The sequence below is a fragment of the Aquarana catesbeiana genome, linkage group LG07 (assembly GCF_042186555.1).
Source record: "Aquarana catesbeiana isolate 2022-GZ linkage group LG07, ASM4218655v1, whole genome shotgun sequence".
Lineage (NCBI taxonomy): Eukaryota > Metazoa > Chordata > Amphibia > Anura > Ranidae > Aquarana > Aquarana catesbeiana.
Window position 1 is genome coordinate 185337698 of NC_133330.1, and position 23758 is coordinate 185361455.

The 23758-nt window shown below is 42.5% G+C and overlaps 1 protein-coding gene across 3 annotated transcripts in view; it reads right to left on the reverse strand.

Moving 5' to 3' along the window:
* LOC141103379 (potassium channel subfamily T member 2) overlaps window positions 1-23758 on the reverse strand; it is a 2416326-nt gene that overhangs the window by 1023442 nt on the left and 1369126 nt on the right. The gene's annotated exons all lie outside the window — the stretch shown is intronic.

Genomic DNA, 23758 nt, shown 5'->3' on the forward strand with positions numbered 1-23758 from the left:
CAGACATCCCCTATTTTTTGAAGGCCCTAATTGGTGGTATGAGGAGCACTTATAATAGGGAGCTCAAGAAGGTCCAGGATTCCCTGAGATCAGCAGCTGCAGCAGAGGACATTTCTGTACCCAGGCTGTGGTACTATGACAGACTGCATTTTCTGGAAGGCCAGACTGAACCCAGGCCAGCACTCTCCAATCTTCCTTCCACGCTTCCTTCCCCCCCAGCTGAGGCTTCTGATGTCCAACCTGGGCCTTCCAGGCAGCAACATGTGGAGGAGCCCAGCTTGAGTCAGGTATAGCATTGTTCAAAATATTTCTGATTGTCAAATTAATGATGTTAAATATATGCTAATTTTGATCACTAATTTCTGATTTCACAAAGTGTTTGACATATCAATAGACAGTAGTGGCCACAAATGATTGGCACAAGAATGAAACATGCTGGGGTCAGAATGATAGGCTTTTCTTTTTATTAACATTAAATTTGCAACAGTCATGACATGAAAATTGTGTGTGATTGATGAACCAAAAACTAAAAAGATGTCCCTTTTTCATACACAGGAAAGCCTCAGCCAGGCCGTGGAAAGTGGCAGCCAGGAGATGGCTGGGCCCAGTAGCCTGCCAGAATCGCAGGTCCCTCCCCTCCACCTTACACCCAAAAGTGGCAGGAAGAGGAGTATCCTGAAGGTGCAGCAATTGGCCTATTTCTGAAGGCTACTGCGGCCCTCAGAACCCCCCACAGTGTTCAAGAGGACTATGCATACATTACAGCCTGCAAAATGCTGGAAATGGAGGAGGGCCAATGCCCCTTATGTGAGCAAGTGATGTTACAATCCCTAAATAAGGGGTTGAGGGGCCAACTCCAAAATCAAAGCCACATTTGTGAGTTGAACCATGGTCCTCCTCCTCCTCCACCTCCTGCCACACCTCCAACACCACAGACACAGCCTGGAAGGAAGCGTTTAAGGAAGACCAGAGAGTGATGGCCTGGGTTCAGTCTGGTCTGGCAAAAGATGCAGGCTGTTGTATGACCACAGCCTGGGGACATATATGTCATCTGCTGCTGTTCCTCCTGATCTCTTGTAGTCCTGGACCAGATTGGCTCACTATCATAAGGACTCCTCAGGCCACCGATTTTGACTGTAAAATTATTGATGTCTGCCCTGGGGTACAAAGGCTTCACAAATTTCACCAGTTTCTCCAGCGTTGCCTTCCTCTTTATTTTGTTATAACCCAGAATAAATGGATATTTTGTTTTCAGAAATATTTGCCTATGTGTTTTACTTCAAAAAGGACAGTTTATTTGTGAGTAGGCAGGAACATTTAAAAAATACATTGTCAAATTAACAAGGGACACCAACCAACCTCCTTGAGATTTACAAATACAAGATAATAATGGTGTTGTGGAAACGTGACATACAAAAAACAAAAAAATGGAGATCACTATAAAATAATTAAAAAAAAACACAGGAGATCTTGATTAAAAAACAAACAAAAATGGAGATCACTATAAAATAATTTTAAAATTAAAATAAAACAACAGGAGATCTTGATTAAAAAAAAATAAAAAAAGGACTATAAAAATGAATTCTAAACATTATTATAAAGATCTGGCTTGAAAAACAAAAAAGATTATTCAGGAGATCACGAGAAATAATAAAGAAATCAGTTTGTGAGAAGTGTGTGTGAATATGAGCAGCAAAACAACTTCATTCTTCTAGCATTATAAAGAAGAAGAGAATGCGCTGCATTGAAAGATTTAAAAATTTGCAGTGTGGTGAATGTGCTATCTCCATTATGCACGGTTGTTTTACCTGACTGAGCGGCTCCGTCTCGTATTTGATTCTGAGCATGCGTGTTTTTTTGTGTGTCGGAAATGCATACACACAAACGGAATTTCTGATAGAAACTTTTTCCTTCGGGAAAATTGAGAACATGCGCTCAATCTTTTGCTAGCGGAAATTCGGCCAGCAAAAGTCCGATGGAGCATACACACGATCGCATTTTCCGACCAAAAGCTCTCATCGGTCTTTTGCTGGCCGAATTTCCGATCGTGTGTATGCGGCATTACAGTAAAGAAGCCTCTACATAGTTTAAGGTTAAACCTCTTTTCTTCTAATTTTAATGAGTGACCACGAGTCTTGTTAAACTCCCTTCTGCGAAAAAGTTTTATCCCTACTGTGGGGTCACCAGTATGGTATTTGTATATTTAAATCATATCCCCTCTCAAGCGTATCTTCTCCAAAGAGAATAAGTTCAGTGCTCACAACCTTTCCTCAAAACTAATATTCTCCAGACCCCTTATTAGTTTTGTTGCCCTTCTTTGTACTCGCTCTATTTCCAGTACATCCTTCCTGAGGACTGGTGCCCAGAACTGGACAGCATACTCTAGGTGCGGACGGACCAGAGTCTTGTGGAGCGGGAGAATTATTATTTTATCTCTGGAGTTGATCTCCTTTTTAATGCATGCCAATATTCTGTTTGCTTTGTTAGCAGCAGCTTGGCATTGCATGCCATTGCTGAGCCTATCATCTACTAGGACCCCCAGGTCCTTTTCCATCCTAGATTCCCCCAGAGGTTCTCCCCCCAGTGTATAGATTGCATTCATATTTTTGCCACCAAAATGCATTATTTTACATTTTTCTACATTGAACCTCATTTGCCATGTAGCTGCCTACCCCATTAATTTGTTCAGATCTTTTTGCAAGGTTTCCGCATCCTGCGGAGAAGTTATTGCCCTTCTTAGCTTAGTATCATCTGCAAATGCAGAGATTGAACTGTTTACCCCATCCTTCAGGTTGTTTATGAACAAATTAAATAGGATTGGTCCCGGGAAAGAACCCTGGGGGACCCCACTACCCACCCCTGACCATTCCGAGTACTCTCCATTTATCACCACCCTCTGAACTCGCCCTTGTAGCCAGTTTTCAATCCATGTACTCACCCTATGGTCCATGCCAATGGACCTTATTTTGTACAGTAAACGTTTATGAGGAACTGTGTCAAATGCTTTTGCAAAATCCAAAAACACCATGTCTACAGGCCTTCCTTTATCTAGATGACAACACACCTCCTCATAGAAAGTTTATAGATTAGTTTGGCAAGAATGATTCTTCATGAATCCATGCTGATTACTGCTAATGATACCTTTCTCATTACTAAAATCTTGTATATAGTCCTTTATCCCCTCCAAGAGCTTACATACTATAGATGTTAGGCTAACTGGTCTGTAATTCCCAGGGATGTATTCTGGGCCCTTTTTAAATATTGCCATCTGTGTGGTGGCTCTCAAGGGACTTGGAAAATATGAGGATATCGTTGAGATAAACCACCACACATAACTGCAACAAATCTCTGAGGACATCATTAGTAAATTCCTGGAAAACTGCCGGGGAGTTACAAAGGCCAAAAGGCATTACGAGGTACTCATAATGGCCTGTTTTGGTATTAAATACAGTTTTCCACTTGTCGCCCTCCTTAATCCTCACGAGATTTTATGCCCCTCTCAAATCAAGCTTTGTGAAAACAGTTGCTCCCTTGAGGTGGTCAAATAACTCCGTAATCAACGGGATCGGATAGCCATTCTTAATCGTGAAATGATTGAGACCCCTATAATCACTACAAGGTCTCGGTTCACCACTATTCTTCACAAAGAAGAAACCAGCACCAGCAGGAGATGAGGGTATACAGATGAAACCTCGAGAAAGTGCGTCTGCAACATACTCCTCCATAGCCTTATCCTTCAAGACCGACAAAGGGTAAATCTGGTCACGATGGGGTACGGCACCAGGTTGAAGGTCGATTGCGCAATCATATGACCGGTGTGGAGGCAAACTACCGGCTTGACCTTTGTCAAAGACATCGCTAAAATCACGGTACTCCTCCAGCAGGGAGGAGCGTAAAGCGGTGCACAGGACCTTGGCTACCTTCTGGAAGCATGTCTTACTGCATTGTGGTGACCAGGAGAGAACCACAGCACAGAGCCAATCAAAAGAGGGGTTGTGCCTCTGTAACCAAGGATAACCAATAACCAGTGGAAACTTAGGTGAGATAATAACTTGGAATTGGATTATTTCATGGTGAAGAGCCCCTACAGCCATGGATGATGGAACAGTCTCATGAGTCACATGGGCAGGCTGTAGAGGTCTCCCATCAAGAGCCTCAATGGCAAGTGGAGTGTCACGCAGCTGCAGCGGAAATCGAGTGCTTCGATACAAAGGCAGCATCAATGAACAGGCCTGCAGCCCCAGAGTCGATTAGAGCCTGTATCTCGACAGACGACTCAGCCCAAGAAATGGTAACCAAAACCAGGGGCTTATCCTTCTGGATAACTGGGGATGAAACAATGCCACCTAAGGTCTGTCTGTGACAGGACCTCAAGGTTCAGGTGTTCCCTGGACTGGTAGGACATGACTTCAAAAAGTGACCTGCCTGGCCACAATAAAGACACAATCTCTCCCTCCTCCTAATGCTGCGTACACACGACCAGACTTTATGAGAGCCTCATTGTTCCAAGCAACCTCTGCTGCCAGGGTACGGAATTCAATGGCGTAATCGGCAATAGTTATCGTACTCTGTTTGATGGACATGAGAAACGTTATGTGATACTGCGCCACGGAATCAACAAACACAATATAGAGAAAAAAGAAAATATATGGGCAGAGGAATGTCCTAGTGCTCCAAAAAAAGAAAAGAAAAAGGAAAGAAAAGAAAAATTGCTGCCTCTACAAATTGCTACAACCTAAGTGGAGCAAAGGAATATATTAGAAAGGTGAAGACGTGGCACTATTCTTCTTTGAATATAGAATCAAAATAAATGTGAATATAAGTGATGGTATTGATTTGTTAGAAATCTACCCTGACTTTCCACCAAGTTGTTTACATGTAGAAAGAAGGGGGACCCATAGCATAATATTGCTAAAAAGAAGCTTTTTTGTTTTTTTTGTTTCGTCATTCAAGACGTCATCTGGAATGACAAAACACGTAGGGTCTAGAGCGGTGACTCGTTTGTTTAAACAGCGCCAGCTCCATTTTTAATTTATGCATGTCACAACTGGTTGAAATGTGAGTATAGCTTTCACATTACTTGAAAATAAAGCTTATTTTTAGCAATATTACGCTATGGGCCCCCCTTCTTTCTACATGTAAACAACTTGGTGGAAAGTCAGCAAACGATATCCCAGATTAGCCAGCGGACCCCAGAGAGCTGCACAGTGGCTCACACTGTGAAGACACAATACCCCTGGGGATATTATCCAGTGAGTGCAATCATATTACCAAACACGGATAATATCACTCGGCACTACTGTCACAAGAATAATCAGCACCAATTTTGATGAAGCACTGGACACTATTTTCAGCACTAGTCACTTCATTTAATGGACTTATTGTAACACATCACTGTTTGAAGTATTTTTTTTACACAGTGACTTCTCCATTGGCATTTATATATATATATATTCCTAATTTATTTGTGGGGAATATATGCTTTTTCACATTGGTCTTTCACATTGTATGTCAGCACATTTTGTAACTAAGAGCTTGCATACCCCAGAGTGTGTAACACATCAATCGTACACTCCAGAGGGTGTAACACATCAGTTGGATATATTTATTTGGTTGTTTTTTGCATTTTTGTGTTTTGCATTTTCAAACTGTCAGAATCCAATCCTGTAAATCATTTCTTAAAAGACAGAGGGTGTAACACATTCACAAAGTATTTAGGTCATTTTTTAAACACACATGGTTTAATACCTGTTTTTTCACTAATATTTATTACCATTAAGGTTTACTTTATTGTTCACACCCCCCTGACCTTCTGATCACTACAGGAATAGCACATTAAACCCCGCCGTTCTATTTGACAAAAGGGCCTGTCTCACTGATTAAACAAAAGTTTTCACATTAATCTAACCCTATTTGATGCACATGAGGCACTCGGCAGCAGAAGCGGAGCGTGCGGGAACGTCAAATACCCTTTTAAAAGAAGCCACAAACTCAGGGTAACTCAAGACAACAGGTTTTTGCGTCTCCCATAGAGGGTTTGCCCAGGCCAAGTCTCTCTCAGAAAGCAAAGATATCACAAAAGCTACTTTGCTTCTGTCCATGGGAAACGCCTGGGGCAGTATCTCAAAGTATATCTCAACTTAGTTGAGAAACCCTCTGAATTGGACTGGATTGCCCCCAAATCTCTGGGGAAGTGGAGCGAAACCAGACATACCTCTTATAGCGGTAATACTCAAGCACAGAGACTGGAGCAGCAGCAGGGACAGCCTGCAACACAAGTCAGGTTGTACCAGAGCAGCCACAGTGGGAGATTCCAGGTGTCATGCGACTCAGGAGAATTTGTAATGCCATGGCAAACTGATCCATGCAGTGATCCTGCTCATCCAATCTGGAAAAAATATTACCAACAAGGAGATTGACTGCATCTTCTGAATTCATGGCCTTCACCTACTGTCAGGAACCATAAATCAGACTGAGACAGAAGTACAATTAAATCACACTTGTTTAATAATAATAAAAAATGTAAACAGAGTAAACATAGTCAAAACATAGCCAGAGTTCAGGAACTGGAATGGATAGTCAGACAAGCCAAAACATCAGGGAGCCAGAGATGAGCATAATAGAACAGCAGGATCTGGAGCCAGAAGGAATGTCAGCCAATCAAGTCTTTAACAGGTACACAGGAGAGCGTCTCTAGAGATTTGACCAAGGTGAAGGCAAAGATCATCTGGACTGGACGGCTTAAGTAGGCAGGACTGATGAGCAGGATATCATCAACATTTGGGTCACTGTGGAGAGATAGGAGCTGGCAATTAGCCAACAGCTGAGCGGCCAGCTTTGAGAAGCAAGAGCTGAGCCCAGCCCGGACAAATATGTCCTAAACGGTGCACGTTTAGGAGATATTCATTTTACCTACAGGTAGGCTTACAAAGATTATTATCACTTTAAAAAGTACAGGAGACTGCTTTTTAGCATGTTGTAAAATACTATATATATACTATATATATATATATATATATATATATATATATATATATATATATATATATATATACTATATCCAAAATGTGTATTTAGGTATTAATCATAATTCAGATAGTATAAGTCTAATTATCATATCTAAAGGATTGGTGAATTTCAACTGAAATATTGATGCAAATATTCTGTACCATTTGCCAGAGAGTATATGGCAAGTCAGCCAATGAGACTAGAAAGCATTTTTTCAACCAATGAAGGCATAATGGAAAACATCTAAACTAAAGCTGGCAATTCATTATACCATTTTCTTATTCAATTTTCATTTAGATTTACCTTCAACTCTGTAGTGCAAAGGCCTGTCTGATTGCATACAAATTGAAAGTGTTTTGGGTTTTACCTCATATTTTATGTTTTTGGTAAATCTAAAGGAAAATTGTACAATAAAATTGTATAATGTATGGCCAGCATAGGTGTGCACAGCCTATTGCAGGGCGTGCACCCCAAAGCTCAAAGCCATGGCAAATGGTGGGTGTGGCCACATTGTGGTTACTGTGGGAGGGGCTTAAATGGGCGTGGTTAAATAAAACAGAAACCTTCCTGTACCCATAAAGTATTATTTTGGTCTTTCCTTCCCCCAGGTGGGCACTTTCACACGGATGCAGTGCAGTTTTTCTGCCGCATGGATGCAGTGCTGTGCACCCTTGTGTGACAGACCCAATCAGGACATAGGCTTCTGGAGAGGACTAGGGGCAGGCCTCCTACTCGCTGACTATGGGCCCTGGAATTTGAGGGAGCTACAATCATTTAGGAAGTTGTCCTGTTATATAATGCAAAAGGATGTTATTACAATTAACAGGAAGCTATGATAAGCTGGATAATGAGATTTAGGCAGCCCTGGGTCTTCTTGAATACTGTTGCCGGATAGTTTGAGGTGGGGTGAGATCACTGTTTCTAATTTGTTATTGTCAAGTAGGTCTTTCCCATTGTTCTATTGTTTCTGTCTGTCTGATCATTTCTTGGAGATGATATTATCTGGTGACCACTTTAACTTGTTACCAAATTATTGTGAGACGTTATATATGTTTGTTGATTAACTTACCATTTAATTAATTTACTGTTTAATTAAGATTATTGTTAGCTATGTTAATTATATACCTGTTTACAGTTTGTATCAGGGTAATATGATCAGGATGGAAATGTCCTCTTGTGGGGTACAAAGCATGTGTCTGAGTTTTAATAAACAGTCATTCCTTTGGAGTTTACCTCAACACCTTGTCTGTGTACGATGCTTGGGGTAAAGGCTGGTACTGGCTCTCGGTCTGCTCGGAACAGTTTGGAGGCAGGAGGCTTCCTGCAGTCTGGGAAATCCAGAGCACAGGGGACCAGTGTCAGTGCAGTTCCTGCTGCGATGGTATGACTCTGTCTGCCGGAAACTCTAGAAGAAAGTGCTAGCCCATGAGCAGCACCACCAGGGAAAAATGCTCCCCTCCATCCAGGAAAGGCACTGGTCGCAGTATGAAGTGTGATTGCTGTTAGTGGGGAAACAACCGCACAAGGAGTGGACAGCTGTGTTAAGCAGGCTGGTCCAGGCAGAAATGCAGTTGGACAAGAGCTACAGAGCTCTCCACTGGTATGTAGCCCAAGTGTGCCCATGGACAGCGGAGAAGGTTTTGGCTACAGCAGCCTGGGGCTATTGTTCTGGAGGCTGTCCAAGGACCCTGACTTTGGGAGCGATCTGGAGTGGTGTTTGGAGGAAATCATAGAGTGCAGAGACCCAAGGCTGAATGTCTCTGGGCAAGGAAGATTTTGAGTTTCTAGCAGTTTAGGAATGGGAGCTGGAGATCACATACAGAAGGCTGCTATACTCTGCTCAGCAGCAGGGCATGGCTCCCTTTGCCTGGGAGTATCAGGAAGTACCAGCCGATAGCTCTGAAATCCTGGCTGATGTATGTCACAATAGGGCAGAGTATTAATGTGCTTTGCCCACCTCCACCCGCAGCTATGGAAGCGGAGCTCTTATGGCGATGCAGCAAGTGCTGACTGTGTAAAAATGTGCAGCGCTGAAAGATGTGCATGTAAGCAAAATACAAACACAATGGTGTCAAAAATAAGTGAATGAACACTAATGCAAGAATATCCAAATAGTAACAGGAATGAATATACTCAATAAAGTGCATACACCTTATACATCAAAATAATAAAGTGCATATGTGCTAGAGGAATAAAAAAACTGGAGTGATCCAGAACGAAAGTATGATATAAAAGACAAGTCCTTAAACATTCGTGTTGGGATAAGTTCACAACACACTATCAAGTGTGAGGGAGTGTAAAAAAGTTAATGCAGACTAGGATGATAGTGGGCAACCGTCTGTAGAAAAGACACCCGGGACTGTGCATCCACCACCCAAGAAAAGGGCTAGGTACTTTTTACCGGAAGATGAGGACACACACGCCAGCGGTGGTGGGTCAAACAAGCGTGGAATGGAAACAGGATCAGCAACCACGGTCTCCATAAATCCAAGCTATACCCACAAATCTCTCATCCATCTTGATGGTGAAGCAAATCAGCTGCAGGCTTTAAATGTTTAATGAGTAGCCATTCATTAGAAAGAGGAAGTCATAAGGAAATGCTTACTCACCTTGATTAACCTGTTTCTGCACAGGACAAGCTTAGATGGAGGAACGCATCTTTCCAGCAGTCGGATAAGGGTACAGGGGATGGAGCAGCTGGCTCATCTCCTCAGTGACAGATACACAGTTTGGGAGAGAAGGTGGTCATCCTTCCTCCCCAGCGGCAGATCCACAGTCTGGGAGTGGAGGAAGCCGGCCTCCCTCTCCAACAGTTAGCCAGAGTGGATGATGTGGTGTCCCCAGCAAAAGCGATGGCATCAGGGCAGAGTGTTACCAACCTGTGCCCAGAACTGGCAACAACTCTGGAGTTCTAGAAAGCTGGAGCAGGTGACCTCTATTCCCAGCGACAAGCTGATGTAGTGAAGCTCCTACTACAGTAAGGCTCGATTCACACCTATGCATGTTGCTTTTGAGCGTTTTTGGAGGTTTTTTTTTCATGCTTGCCACGTTTTTGAGCCGCGTTTTTGCCGCGTTTTTGCCGCGATTTGCGTTTTGCGTTTTTTTTTTTTTTTTTTTTCATTTTTTTTTACAGTCTTAAAAAAAATTACAAAAAAAAAAAAAAAAATAAAAAAAAAAAACGGCAAAAACGCACCAAAAACGCATCAAAAACGCTGCAAAAACGCTGCAAAAACGCAGCACTTGCGTTTTTGATGCTTGTCCATTGAAAACCATTACATGCAAAACGCTGCTTTTTGCATGAAAAAAAGTCCCCGACCCTTTCCAAAAACGCTGAGATACAAAAAAGCATTGATGTGAACATGTTCCATAGGAACCCATGTTAAAAAATTCCCGTGCATTTCTGCAAAATGCAAAATGCATCAAAAAACGCGCTAGTGTGAATGGGGCCTTACACCCAAGACCAAACTGGTGTATATTGTTAAACACATCAAAATTATCTCACTGAATACATTTTAGATTTTATATTATTTGGTGTTTGTTGGTAGAATGGGATGCTTTGCTGTGAGTGTCAAATTGGTTTTATGAGCAATGGTTTATTGTGCTCTCTGAAAATATCATAGTGCCTTCTGGTAAACCATGTTTGATATTCCTCATTAAAGTGGTTGTAATCCCTTAGGCTGCATTCACACATGGGCATTTTGAATTGCAGGCAAAATAGCCATGATTTCAAAACACCCAGGTGTGAATGACAAATAATGCACATTTCAGATGCCATTTATTTGCATGGTACCTAAAAATACATTGGGCTTCTGTCATGATTGTCATGCAATAAATCGCACTGCAATTGCTGAAAACTGCATCACATGAAGCTCGTCACTCAAAAAGAGTTCAGGAGCTTCTTTTGGGCGACATGCTTCATGTGATGCAGTTTGCCACGATTGCAGCAGCAGAATCACACCGCTTTTTTAGGTGCCATTAAAATAAATTAAATCGTGGGCAGAATTGTGGTTATTCTGTCCATTATTCTAAACACCCATGTGTAAATACAGCCTTACGTACACCTAGTAAAAGGGAATGGCCTCAGGTGATACACAGAGATGAAACCCATCCTACTACATAAGTTGCACCTGTTTATCTGCAGTCTTCTCTTCTCTACATCTGTACAAACTGCAGAAATTTGTCTAAGCTGTCAGATAAAAGGGGGGAAGGAAGTTGAAGTCACACTCTGCAGAGCTCAGAGAGAAGAGCTCTGAGAGCTGACTGGAGGGAAGGAATACAAACCTCTTCACACAGCTCACAGGAACAGAGTTGAGGATGTCAATCAACTGGAGCTCCCTCCCCGTCACCTTTTTTTCTCTTGCTCTTGGTGTCGGGAAAACTTGTCAGAAGTGACTCATGCTGATAGCAGAGTAATGAAGCAGTAAACAAAATAACAAGTAGTGCTTCTTATTAGGATAAGTACACACTATATAAATATATGCTTTGTTCATCAATAACTGTTATTTTTTTAATTATACAGAAGTAGGGTATAGAGATCTACAATATACCCGTATATATATGTAAACAGTAAAATTTAGCAAAAGGCCAAAGTAGCGTCAATACTTTAGATTCTGGTGAGGGAATAGCAAGTGCACCATTTCTAGCCACATTCCCTGCCTTGTGAGCATGCATTAATAGACCGGCTAATTCTCACAGGCAAGGTCTGGCTTTCATTGTATGCCAGAAAGAGTAATTCCCTGTACACACGGTCGGATTTTCCGATGGAAAATGTGTGATAGGACCTTGTTGTCGGAAATTCTGACCGTGTGTAGGCTACATCACACATTTTCCATCGGATTTTCCGACACACAAAGTTTGAGAGCAGGATATAAAATTTTCCAACAACAAAATCCGTTGTCGGAAATTCCGATCGTGTGTACACAAATCCGACGGACAAAGTGCCTGCTCAGAATAAATAAAGAGATGAAAGCTATTGGCCACTGCCCCGTTTATAGTCCCGACGTATGTGTTTTACGTCACCGCGTTTAGAACGATCGGATTTTCCAACAACTTTGTGTGACCGTGTGTATGCAAGACAAGTTTGAGCCAACATCCATCGGAAAAAATCCTAGGATTTCGTTGTCGGAATGTCCGAACAAAGTCCGACCGTGTGTACGGGCATAAGAGAAATGATCATAGCAAGTCTTATTTCTCACAAATGATTAAAATAAAAACTTTTTATTTACCCATCATAAATAATCTTTTTTTCTCATTCATTCTCCCAGTGTAGTACAGAGGACTGAAAACACAAATTTAATTGCTAAGAACAGCAGGCAATTATTCCTTAAAGCGGGATTCCGGCCGTAAAAAAAATGTAAAAGTCAGCAGCTACAAACACTGTAGCTGTTGACTTTAAATAAGTACTTACCTGTCCTGGGTGCCCGCGATGTCGGCCACCCAAGGCCGACCCGTCCCTCGGCTCTCGGGTCCCGGCACCGCCATCCTAGGTAAGGGAAACAGGTACTTCACTACCAGTTTCCTACTGTGCACGCGCGAGCGGCGTAGCGCTCTGTGAATGGCCCCGTGGTGTTCTGGGAACACACACAGTTCCCAGAAGACAACGGGGACGCTCACCGAGGAGCAGAACACGCCGCGGAATAGGAATAGGCAGATTAGGAAGACTGCCTAGCAACAAGGGTTTAGCTAAGTTTAAAACATTTTTTTTTCAAATGTTTTTTTTTTATTTTTTTTAGGATTTTTGGTGAATTTTTTTTTTTTCAGGGTGGCCCTCCACTTTAAGAAACTTAAATAAATTAAGTTACCAAACGAAATACTGCTGCACAAATGGCAATAAAAATACAAACTTAAGGAAGCGCAAAGCATTGTAGTGGTTAGTACTCTTCATTTGCAGCTGTAGGGTTCTGGGTTCAGGACATTATCTGCATGGAATAAATTTATCGTGTGTTTGAGCTGGTTTCCTCCAGGTGCATAGCTTTCTTATCACAACCCAAAAACATATTGGAAGGTTAAATGTTATTTTCATCCACAAATGACCCTACTGTATGGGTGAAAATGTGATCAGGGATGCAGTTTGGGATTGCCTCTACCATGGGTTTGTGCTAATTCCCTAGGTTTCACTGAGGTTTTGAATCTTGCACTCTTGGCCAAAAACTGTAATGCCGCGTACACACGGCCGGACTTGCCAACGGGCTAAGCTCCGTAGGCATTTCCGATGGAGAGATTTAGAACACGTTCTGTATCTGAGTCTGTCGGAGACGCCGATAGAAAAAGTCAGATGGGGCATACACACGGCAGGAATGTCCGACCGAAGGCTCCTATTGGACTTTTTCTGTCGGGAAGTCCGGCCGTGTGTACGCGGCATAAGTTCTCCACCAGAAAGGAAGAAATCCATAAAGCAGTGCATGAGATTTACTGCTGGTCGGCTAAGTCACAAAATCCAATAATCTGAGAGAATGGATAAACCAGTTACCTCACTATGAAGGGGCAAGCTTACAGCAGCCACATTGTCAGCGTGTGTTGGATCTGTTGAGGAAAGCTGACAGCTCTGTGTGTGGAGAGATAATGTGATATGCTATATATTGAATTTGTGGACCACTTATCTTTTTGAGCCCCACTGTGTTTTTCAACAAGTGCTCTTGCTAGCTGCTTGGCCTCTCCTTTCTGCCTTTTTGTTTATTTATTGCATTTTTTCCTTCATTCAACATTTTCATATTATGTTACCGATTTTCTGATGCTGGACATGTATTGGAGCACCAGTGCACTTTGACTTTTTAAAATGATGCAGAGTGGTACTGAAATAAAAAAGAGCTCACAAACTATTCCAACAAACAGTTTTTCCACTGGCCAATATTTTATCAAGCTATACATGCTTTTAGGGCCTGTGTCGATGAGCTTTGGATTTGTCTGAGATCATTCAGAATTTATTGACAGATGCATTTGACCTGCAGTTGACCTCTTTCTGACCCACATTTGACCTACTTCAAGTAGGTTTTGAACCCTTAAAAAGTTATATAGGAAGACAAAACTCAATCATAACCGGTCATTTTTTAAAAAGACACCATACTACCTTTTTTAGATCTGTTGTGGCTGCTACTTTTTCCATTTAAAACAGGCTTAGTATCGCCTGATGAAAAAATGTGCTAAAACTACCTGAATTTTTAACTGAAATGCATCAGATCAGTGTGTTACTGTATGCAAGTTAAGCTCATTATATAAGAACAACATTCATTCTCACAGCCAAACATGTGCCGCTGAAGTATTTTCTTGCTTGTCCTTGAAAATTGTGTTTGTGCTCCAAAAATCCACGTACAGCTTTAAGGCATACCTCATGCCTGTAATTTAAACCTTAAAGCCACATGGAAATGTTCTCTTCCCCCTATGACAAAATGTATTCTTTCTAGTTTTGGCATTCTACATGTCTCGCTTGGCAGTACCCAGTTTCTCTTGCCTATTGTTTCACAATAGCTTGGCTATTAGCCCTAAACATGGTCATAATGTAATAACAAGAATTCCCCTATTGACTTCAATTCAGTAGGCCATCAAGTTCACAAGCTTTAACCACTTGCTTACAGGGCACTTAACCCCCCCTATCCAGACCAATTTTCAGCTTTCAGCGCTGACGCACTTTGAGTGACAATTGCGCGGTCATACAACACTGTACCCAAATTAAATTTTTATCATTTTTTCACCACAAATAGAGCTTTCTTTTGGTGGTATTTGATCACCTCTGCGGTTTTTACTTTTTATTAAAAAAATGTAAAAAACTGAATTTAAAAAAAAAAAAATGTTTATTTTTTTATATTTTGTTATAAAAAATTTTAAACGGGTAATTTTTCTCCTTCATTGATGTACGCTGATGAGGCGGCAGTGATGGGCACTGATAGGCGGCAGTGATGGGCACTGATGGGTGGCAGTGATGGGCACTGATGGGTGGCAGTGATGGGCAGCACTGGCAGGTGGCACTGATTGGCACTACAGGTGGGCATTGATAGGTGGTACTTGTGGGCATTGATAGGTGGCACTTGTGGGCACTGTTAGGTGGCACTGTGGCCACTATTAGGTGGCACTGTGGGCACTATTAGGTGGCACTTTTAGTGGGCACTGATGAGGCAGATGTGCCTCTTCCACTTGGGGACCGATGTCCCTCACATCCGATCCGGTGATCGGCTTTTTTTTCTACTCGCGCTGTCAGCGTGAGTAAAAAAAAAAAATGATTACCGATCTTTTGTTTACATCATGTGATCAGCTGTCATTGGCTGACAGCTGATCACATGGTAAGGGACCGGGACCGGCCCCTTACACAGATCGGTGATCAGCCGAGTCTCAGTGACTCGGTGATCACAATGCGCCAGGCGCGCGCGCAGGGAGCGTGCACAGGGGAGGCCGTCATATGACGGCCTCCCGGGAATGTAGGTCCGCGCTGTGGCCGTCATTCGGCTATAGCGCAGATGTCTAGAGGTTAAAGGGTAACTCCACTTACATGGGAAAAAAATAGCAACTTAAAAAAATAACAATATAGCATATACAATTGCGTCACAAGTCATATTGTAATTGAATGTTTTTAAAAATTACATTTTCCTTTTCAATCTGCAGCTCTGTAATTTTCTGTAAAGTGCAATGCAATTTGGCTACCTGGAGGTGTTCTGTACACGGAATGTGTACTGGACACACCCCAGAAACAAAATTTCTTGTTTGATTGGCTCACTGATTTTACCAGAAGTTCACACTAAGATGCAAGACAGATTTTTGGCATGCTATGCAACAAAAATTTCATTTTTGGTAAGATACTCCCAACAGGAAATAACATCTAAAGGCATGCAGACCCTGTATCTTTCCTCATCTTTCCTCATTCGAGCCCTGATTCTGCAGCAGCTGGTTGATAATTATGCAACTACTTCCATTAGACTCACTCAACACGGGGGCACAGAGGAACAAACTGTGATTCCTTCAGAATAACAAAAGGTAGGAATCCACAACAAAGTTTGTTAAAACCCATGCAATGTACATAGATCACCAAGAGGGGAATGTTTTTTTTCTTAACAAAAGTGGGTGAGTTACTAAATTTTGAGCAATATTGCAAAAAGGTACATGAACCGTACACATGCAATTTTGCTCATCTCTATTTGTGTTTCGAATAATAGATTATAAAGTCTCTCAGAGGTCTGGTTGATATTTACATTCTAGTCTGTTTAACACTTTGGGGCACACTACACACAGATTACCTAAGATAAGCTAACAACACACGCACCATGAGGTATTATTGTGGATGCATTTAACCAACTCAATACTGGGTACTTTCACCCCCTTCCTTCCCAGACCAATTTTCAGCTGTCGGTGCTCTCACACTTTTCATGCTACACTGTACCCAAATGAAATTTTAACATCTTGTTCAAACACATAGAGCTTTCTTTTGGAGGTATTTATTCACCACTTCATTTTTTATTTTTTGCAATGTAAGGGAAAAAAGAGCAAGTATTTAAAAAAAAAAAAAAATTCTACTTTCTGTTTTAAAAGAAACCAAAAAATGTTGTCGAAAATGTAGGCCAAAATGTATTCTGCTACATGTCTGTGGTAAAAAAATCCTGAAAAGTATATGATCATTGGTTTGTGTGAAAGTTATAGAGTCTAAAGCTATGCTATGCATTATTGAAAATTTACCAATCCTAATGCACTGATGGCCTATCTCATTTCTTGAGGCCCTAAAATGTCAGGACAGTACAAATACCCCCCAAATGACCCCTTTTTAGAGAGAATACAGTCTGAGGTATTTATTAAGAGGCATAGTGAATTTTTTGAAGTTGCAATTTTTTTCCCACAATGCTTTGGAAAATTAAGAAATATATATATATATTTTTTTTTTCTTCACAAAATTGTCACATTTACAAGTTATTTCTCATGCACGGTGCAGGCGTAATTGCAATTACACCCCAAAATACATTCTGCTATACATCCAGAGTATGGCGATACCCCATTTGTAAGACTTTTCCACAGCCTGGCCACATACAGAGGCCCAACATCCAAGTAGCACCATCAGGCGTTCTAAAGGCATAAATTAGACATTTCCTTTCCTGAGTACCTATCACATTTTTTAAGGCCCTGGAGCACCAGGACAATTGAATTACCCACAAAATGACCCAATGTTGGAAAGAAAACTCCCCAATGTATATTCTATGAGGCTTAATGAGTCTTTTGAACATGTCATTTCTTTCCAAATATTTGTGGAAAATGTGGAAAGAAAATTAAAACTTATTTTTTTCTCACAAAGTTGTCAATTTAGAAGATCTTTCTAACACATAGCATAGCACCCCAAAATACATTCTGCTACTCGTCCTGAGCATGGAAATACCCCATGTGTGAGATTTTTCCACTACCTGACCACATACATAGGCCCAACATGCAAGTAGTACTTTCAGGCTTCTAACACATAGCATGTACACACCAAAAATTACAACCCAAAATACATTCTGCTGAGCAAAGGGTAAAGGGTAAAACAAAAGGATCACCTGTGGTTTTAGCAGGCAGGAATATCATTCCAGAGCAGTCAAAGCATTGGTCCAAATAGCCAAAGGAAATGTCCAGGAATTGTCCAGGCAGCAGACAGATATGGAAAAGTATGAACATGGTTCAGTACAGTCCATGGTTTAGCAGGCAGTTCAGGTAACAGGCAGAGGCATGGCCAGTTCAGGTGGCAGGCAGAGGCATAACCAGTTCAGGTGGCAGGCAAAGGCATGGCCAGTTAAGGTGGCAGGCAAAGGCATGGCCAGTTCAGGTGGCAGGCAGAGACATGACCAGTTCAGGTGGCAGTAGGCAGCACTATAACATTTAGGCCTTGGTCAAGTGAGACCTGAGGATAGGGGTAGAGGCTTCTCCCCACCCAAATCTCTAAAAACCCAGAGAAAAACATTTTCTCCACTCGGAAAACCTTTTCTGGAGCCCCTCACATATGTGAGACCCCTGTGCTGTTCAGTGGCAGGGCAAATTATCAGTTTAGGAGGTAGGAAAAAAGCATGGTCATTTAACAGGCCAAGGTCAATTCACGTTGAAGGCAGAAACATGTTTTGCAGAGGCATAGTTGTTAACAGTCCGGGTCACAGAAATGGCAGATAGCGGAAACTGGAAAAAAATCATCTTCACTTTACTAATGGTGTAGTGAAGTATGATAGCTCTGATAGCACTTTCCAATACAGAGGCCTGTTTGGGTAAGAAGGAGGATTTCGGGAAAGTGCCTTTCATGGAGTCTGGCTAATGTTTCGGAGCGAATTAGTTGAGGGGCTTGGCCATGAGGATAGAGAAGGGCTGTGATAACGTCTTCTTGGAATTCTAGATAGATTAGGGAACTGTGAGTGCACTTAGAAAAAATAATATATGAATTGAACAGGGCTAGTTACATCAAATAAATGGCAACTTTCTTGTACCAAAACAGTGATCTCCTGGTGGCCAAGTAGGGCTGAATCAGCTGGTCGTTCATATCCACCCCCCCATGTAAAGGTTATACTCATGCACACATTTTGGCTCCTGGATAAGGCCTTTTCTTCTCTGCAGTTCCACCAAGGTGTCGTTATGCATTGTGGAAAGGATGTAGACATCTCTTCTTTTATTTCTCCACTTCAGTGCTAGTACCTCTTCAGTCCACATACTGGCCATTTCTCCCTGTTTCAATTTTCTTGGCGACCAATCTCTGTGGGAAGCCTTTGCGGTTGGTCCGTGCTGTCCCACAGGCCACAGTCTTCTTTTGGTACAGATGGCGGAAAAGTGTGAGACTCATGTAGAAATTGTCTACATATACAGTATCTTACAAAAGTGAGTACACCCCTCACTTTTGTTGCCAGCGGTTTAGACATTAATGGCTGTGTGTTGAGTTATTTTGTGGGGACAGCAAATTTACACTGTTATACAAGCTGTACACTCACTACTTTACATTGTATCAAAGTGTTATTTCTTCAGTGTTGTCACATGAAAAGATATAATAAAATATTTACAAAAATGTGAGGGGTGTACTCACTTTTGTGAGATACTGTCGGTGGTAACCTTTCCCAAGTAATGGTTCGATCAGCTGCCAGACAATATTGCCACTTGTTCCCATGTAGGTAGGGCATCCAGGGGGTTTAGCTGTCTGTCTTTTCCCTCATAAATCATAAAACCATATGTGTAACCTGTGGCCCTATCACATGCCTTATAACATTTTACCCCACGTCTGGCTCTTTTACTGGGGAGGTATTGCTTTATTCCAAGTCTTCCGGTGAAGTGTACTAGGGATTCATCTACACAAATATTTATATCAGGGGTAAACATCTGCTTGAAGCTGGCGCAAAAAAAATTGATTAGGGGCCAAATTTTGAATATTTTATCATAATTGGGATGATTTTGAGGGAAGCATTGGGCATTGTTGTTGAAATGTAAAAACCTCATAATCATCTTGTAACGGGTTCTGGGCATCAATGATGATTAGGATGGCATGTGGTGGATAGAGTAGTGTAGAAAAAATGATCTGCACTCTGGTTGTTGCTCTTAAAATGTCTTCATTTTATTCAATAGCCACAGTGAACAAACACAGATTAAGTTAGTGGTGGATAGGTTGGGTAGACCAGTAAGCATGGAGTTAATTTTTTTTGTCAGCCCCATGTTTAGGGTTAGGCCAAGGAAAATGTTAAATTCTTCCATGGTGAGGGGTTTCCAAACCAAAGGATGGACATATGAAGAATAGGGATGAGCCGAACACCCTCCGTTCGGTTCGCATCCAGAACATGCGAATAGGCAAAAACTTTGTTCGAACACGCGAACACCGTTAAAGTCTATGGGACACGAACATGAAAAATCAAAAGTGCTAATTTTAAAGGCTTATATGCATGGTATTGTCATAAAAAGTGTTTGGGGACCTGGGTCCTGCCCCAGGGGACATGTATCAATGCAAAAAAAAAGTTTCAAAAACGGTTGTTTTTTCGGGAGCAGTGATTTTAATAATGCTTAAAGTAAAACGATAAAAGTGCAATATTCCTTTACATTTTCGTACCTGGGGGGTGTCTATAGTATGCCTGTAGAGTGGCGCATGGTTCCCGTGTTTAGAACAGTCCGAGTGCAAAATGACATTTCTAAAGGATAAAAGTAATTTAAAAGTACTATCGCTAGCATCGGCTATAATGAATTGTCGGTCCGGCAATACACATAAAAGTTCATGATAAAAACGGCATGGAATTTCCCCACAGGGGAACCCCGAACCAAAATTAAAAAAAAAAATGCGTGGGGGTCCCCCTAAATTCCACACCAAGCCCTTCAGGTCTGGTATGGATATTAAGGGGAACCTCGAACCAAAATTTAAAAAAAAAATGGCGTGGGGTCCCCCAAAAATCCATACCAGACCCTTATCCGAGCACACAACCTGAGGGACAAGAGAGCGCCCCCCCTCCTTACCAGGGCTGTACCAGGCCACATGCCCTCAACATTGGGAGGGTGCTTTGGGGTAGCGGCCCCCCAAAACACCTTGTCCCCATGTTAATGGGGAGAAGGGTCTCACCCCCACAACCCTTGCCCGGTGGTTGTGGGGGTCAGTGGGCGGAGGGTTTATCGGAATCTGGAAGCCCCTATCCCGCCCCCTGTGTGAATTGGTAATGGGGTACAAATGTACCCCTACCATTTCACAAAAACAGTGTCAAAAATGTGAAAAAAGAAAAGAGACGGTTGACAATTCCTTTATTAATTTCTTCTTCTTCCCCCGCTTTTTCCATCTTCTTTCTTCTGGTCTTCCTTCGGTGTTCTTCTTCTTCCTCCATCTTCTTCTTCCCCCGCTTCTTCCTCCACTTCTTCCTCCGGTCTTCTCGTCCGGCATCTTCCTCCGGCTTCTTCTCCACTTTGTCCTCAGCACGATCCGCCTCAGTGAGAGTCTTCCACTGTGTAATGTTTCTGTTGAGGTGACAGTTCTTATATAATGGAGGGCGGGGCCACCCGGTGACCCGCCACCCTCTGACACATGGGGACTTTCCAATGGCTTTCCCCATGTTAGAGGGGGGCGGGGTCCTCCTGTTTACATAAACGGGTGACCCCACCTCCTCTGACAACAAGGGGAAAGCCATAGGGAAGTCCCTGTGCATCAGAGGGGGCGGGGTCACCTCTAAATGACTTTTTTTCCTTTAGAAATGTCATTTTGTACTCGGACTGTTGTAAACACGGGAAACATGCGCCACTTTACAGACATACTATGGACACCCCCCAGGTACGAAATTTAAAGGAATATTACACTTTTATTGATTTACTTTAAGCATTATTAAAATCACTGTTCCCGAAAAAACGGCCATTTTTAAAAAAAAAATTTGCATTGATACATGTCCCCTGGGGCAGGACCCAGGTCCCCAAACACTTTTTATGACAATAACTTGCATATAAACCTTTATAATGAGCACTTTTGATTTCTCCCATAGACTTTTAAAGGGTGGTCCGCAGCTTTCGAATTTGCCGCGAACACCCCAAATTGTTCGCTATTCGGCGAACGAGTGAACAGCCAATGTTCGAGTCAAAATCACGTTCGACCTGAACATAAAGCCCAACCTTAATGAAGAATTTAGATTGTTGGGTATATGTTGGCTGGCGTATAGATAACATTGCTCCACAATGTAATTTAGGAGATCATCCGTAAAAAAAAAGTGAAAATAATAAATTGCGGTTACATTTTCCGGCTGTATCTGAGGGCCTGGCTGAGCTGTAAAAAGGGGAATTACAGGTTCTACTGATGTATTGGGCAGCCATGTTAGATACAGTAGAACATCTGGGAGGCTAGTATGGGCCCTGCCTCGTTGTTGATTGGGCAGCCATGTTGGATACAGTAGAACATCTGGGAGGCTAGTATGGGCCCTGCCTCGTTGTTGATGGGATGCTCAGTTGCTAGCATCTGGCCTATCCTCTAGGAAGGTTACAGAAATCCTGGTGGATGCCTGCCTATCCCAGAGTGCTGCGCTGCTGGTGGTTGGTGGATGCCTGCTGGTGGATGCCCTGGAGTGCTGCACTGCTGGTTGATGCCTGCATATCATCCTGGAGTGCTGCACTGCTGGTGGATGCCTGCTGGTGGATGCCCTGGAGTGCTGCGCTGCTGGTGGAAGTCTGCGCCTGCTCATATCTCCCGATTCTCCTTGTTAGGATTCTATCCTCCTCAGTTTCCATTTCGGAGCCACTGCTTTCCACTGGCTCATAATCACTATCTGAGTCTGATGGACAGAGTTCCCCGCTACTCTCGTCCGACATATTCTGGATAGCTTCCTCAGCGCTGTAGAATTTTTTAGCCATGTTGACAGGCAGATGTGCCAAATGTTGGACGGCTGTGCCAGATGGCAGGCAGTTGTGCCAGATGCTGGGCGGCAGATGTGCCAGATATTGGGTGGCAAGTGTGCCAGATGTTGGGCGGCAGATGTGCCATCTGTTGATGGGCAGATGTGCCAGCTGTTGACAGGCAAATGTTCACTGGGACATTTGTTTTCACTGTGTTTTGGGGACACTGTGTTTTGGGGACACTAGCTGGGTGATCAGTGGGTAAACAGCAGACAAACAGTTAAAAACTCACTGATCTCCTGGCTGCAGCACAAATCTCTCTTCCTTTCCTCACTGACAGGCTCTGGAGCCGTTGCAACAGCTCTCTATTTACACTACATGATGACTGTGATTGGACACAGTCGTCATGTGATCAGGAGGGCCAATCGCAGAGCCCCCCTGTTGTGTACTACTGTCCTGTCTCTGGGAGGCACAGCAGATCAGGATTGCGCCGCTGCATGGGCACATGTCTGCACCATCCCCTGTCTAATGTCACCCCTCCCCCCGCTGTTTACATCAAGATGGCTGTGATTAGACACAACCATCGTGTGGATCAGAAGGGCAAATCACAGTGCCCCCCTGCCGTTCCGAGATGTGGCGTGTCCGGGGGACACGCGCATATCGGGATCGTGGGGGTGTGTGGGCGCGTGTCTGAACGATCCCGCTCCTTCTGAGGGACATTCAGGAACGTCCACTCAGAAGGAGGAAGCGCCCACCCGGCCGTTTTTTGTGCAGTGACCGGGTGGGAAGTAGTTAATGTACTTTTTTTTCTGAAAGTAAACTTGCCCTTTAAGTTCAAATATCCAAGAAAGTGAAGCAGCGATTTAAAATTCCGAAGATACCATTAACAAACTGACAAAACTAGACATTAGTGCCTATAAGCCGCACAACCCTTGTAATTCATTGTTTCTATTTGTTTTTTTGACTGTTGATTCTTTGGGAATGTTTAGAAGATCATTCATCCACGGCCCTCTTTTGTTAACATTTGGACATCCATCCACCACCCAGCAACTATTATATCTACCAGCAGCTACAAGGCACTGTTTTACTGTTGTAAATACTATGGGGTTGATTTACTAAAACCAGGTTTTTTTTTTGTTCCAGATTTTTTTTTTGTTTTTTGTCAAAGCTTATTTGAACAAGCTGAAGTTCGAAGCTGATTAGCATCCATGCACAGCTGCACTAAATTTTGCACTCTCCATTTTTAGTAAATCAACCCCTTTGTGTTTCTCCAGTATGTCTCTGCTTTCCCTGCCCACTTCACCCCACCCTGCTATTTAATTAACTACTATGTCTTTACATACAATTGTGCTTATCGGAAGAGGGTTTAACTGTATGTCAATCTGCACACAGGCTGGGCAGGGTAATGTAAAGCACAGAACAGAAAATCTTTATCCTATGGGTTAAAAATTCATTTTGGATGGATTATAAAAAAAACAAAAAAAAAACATACAGCACT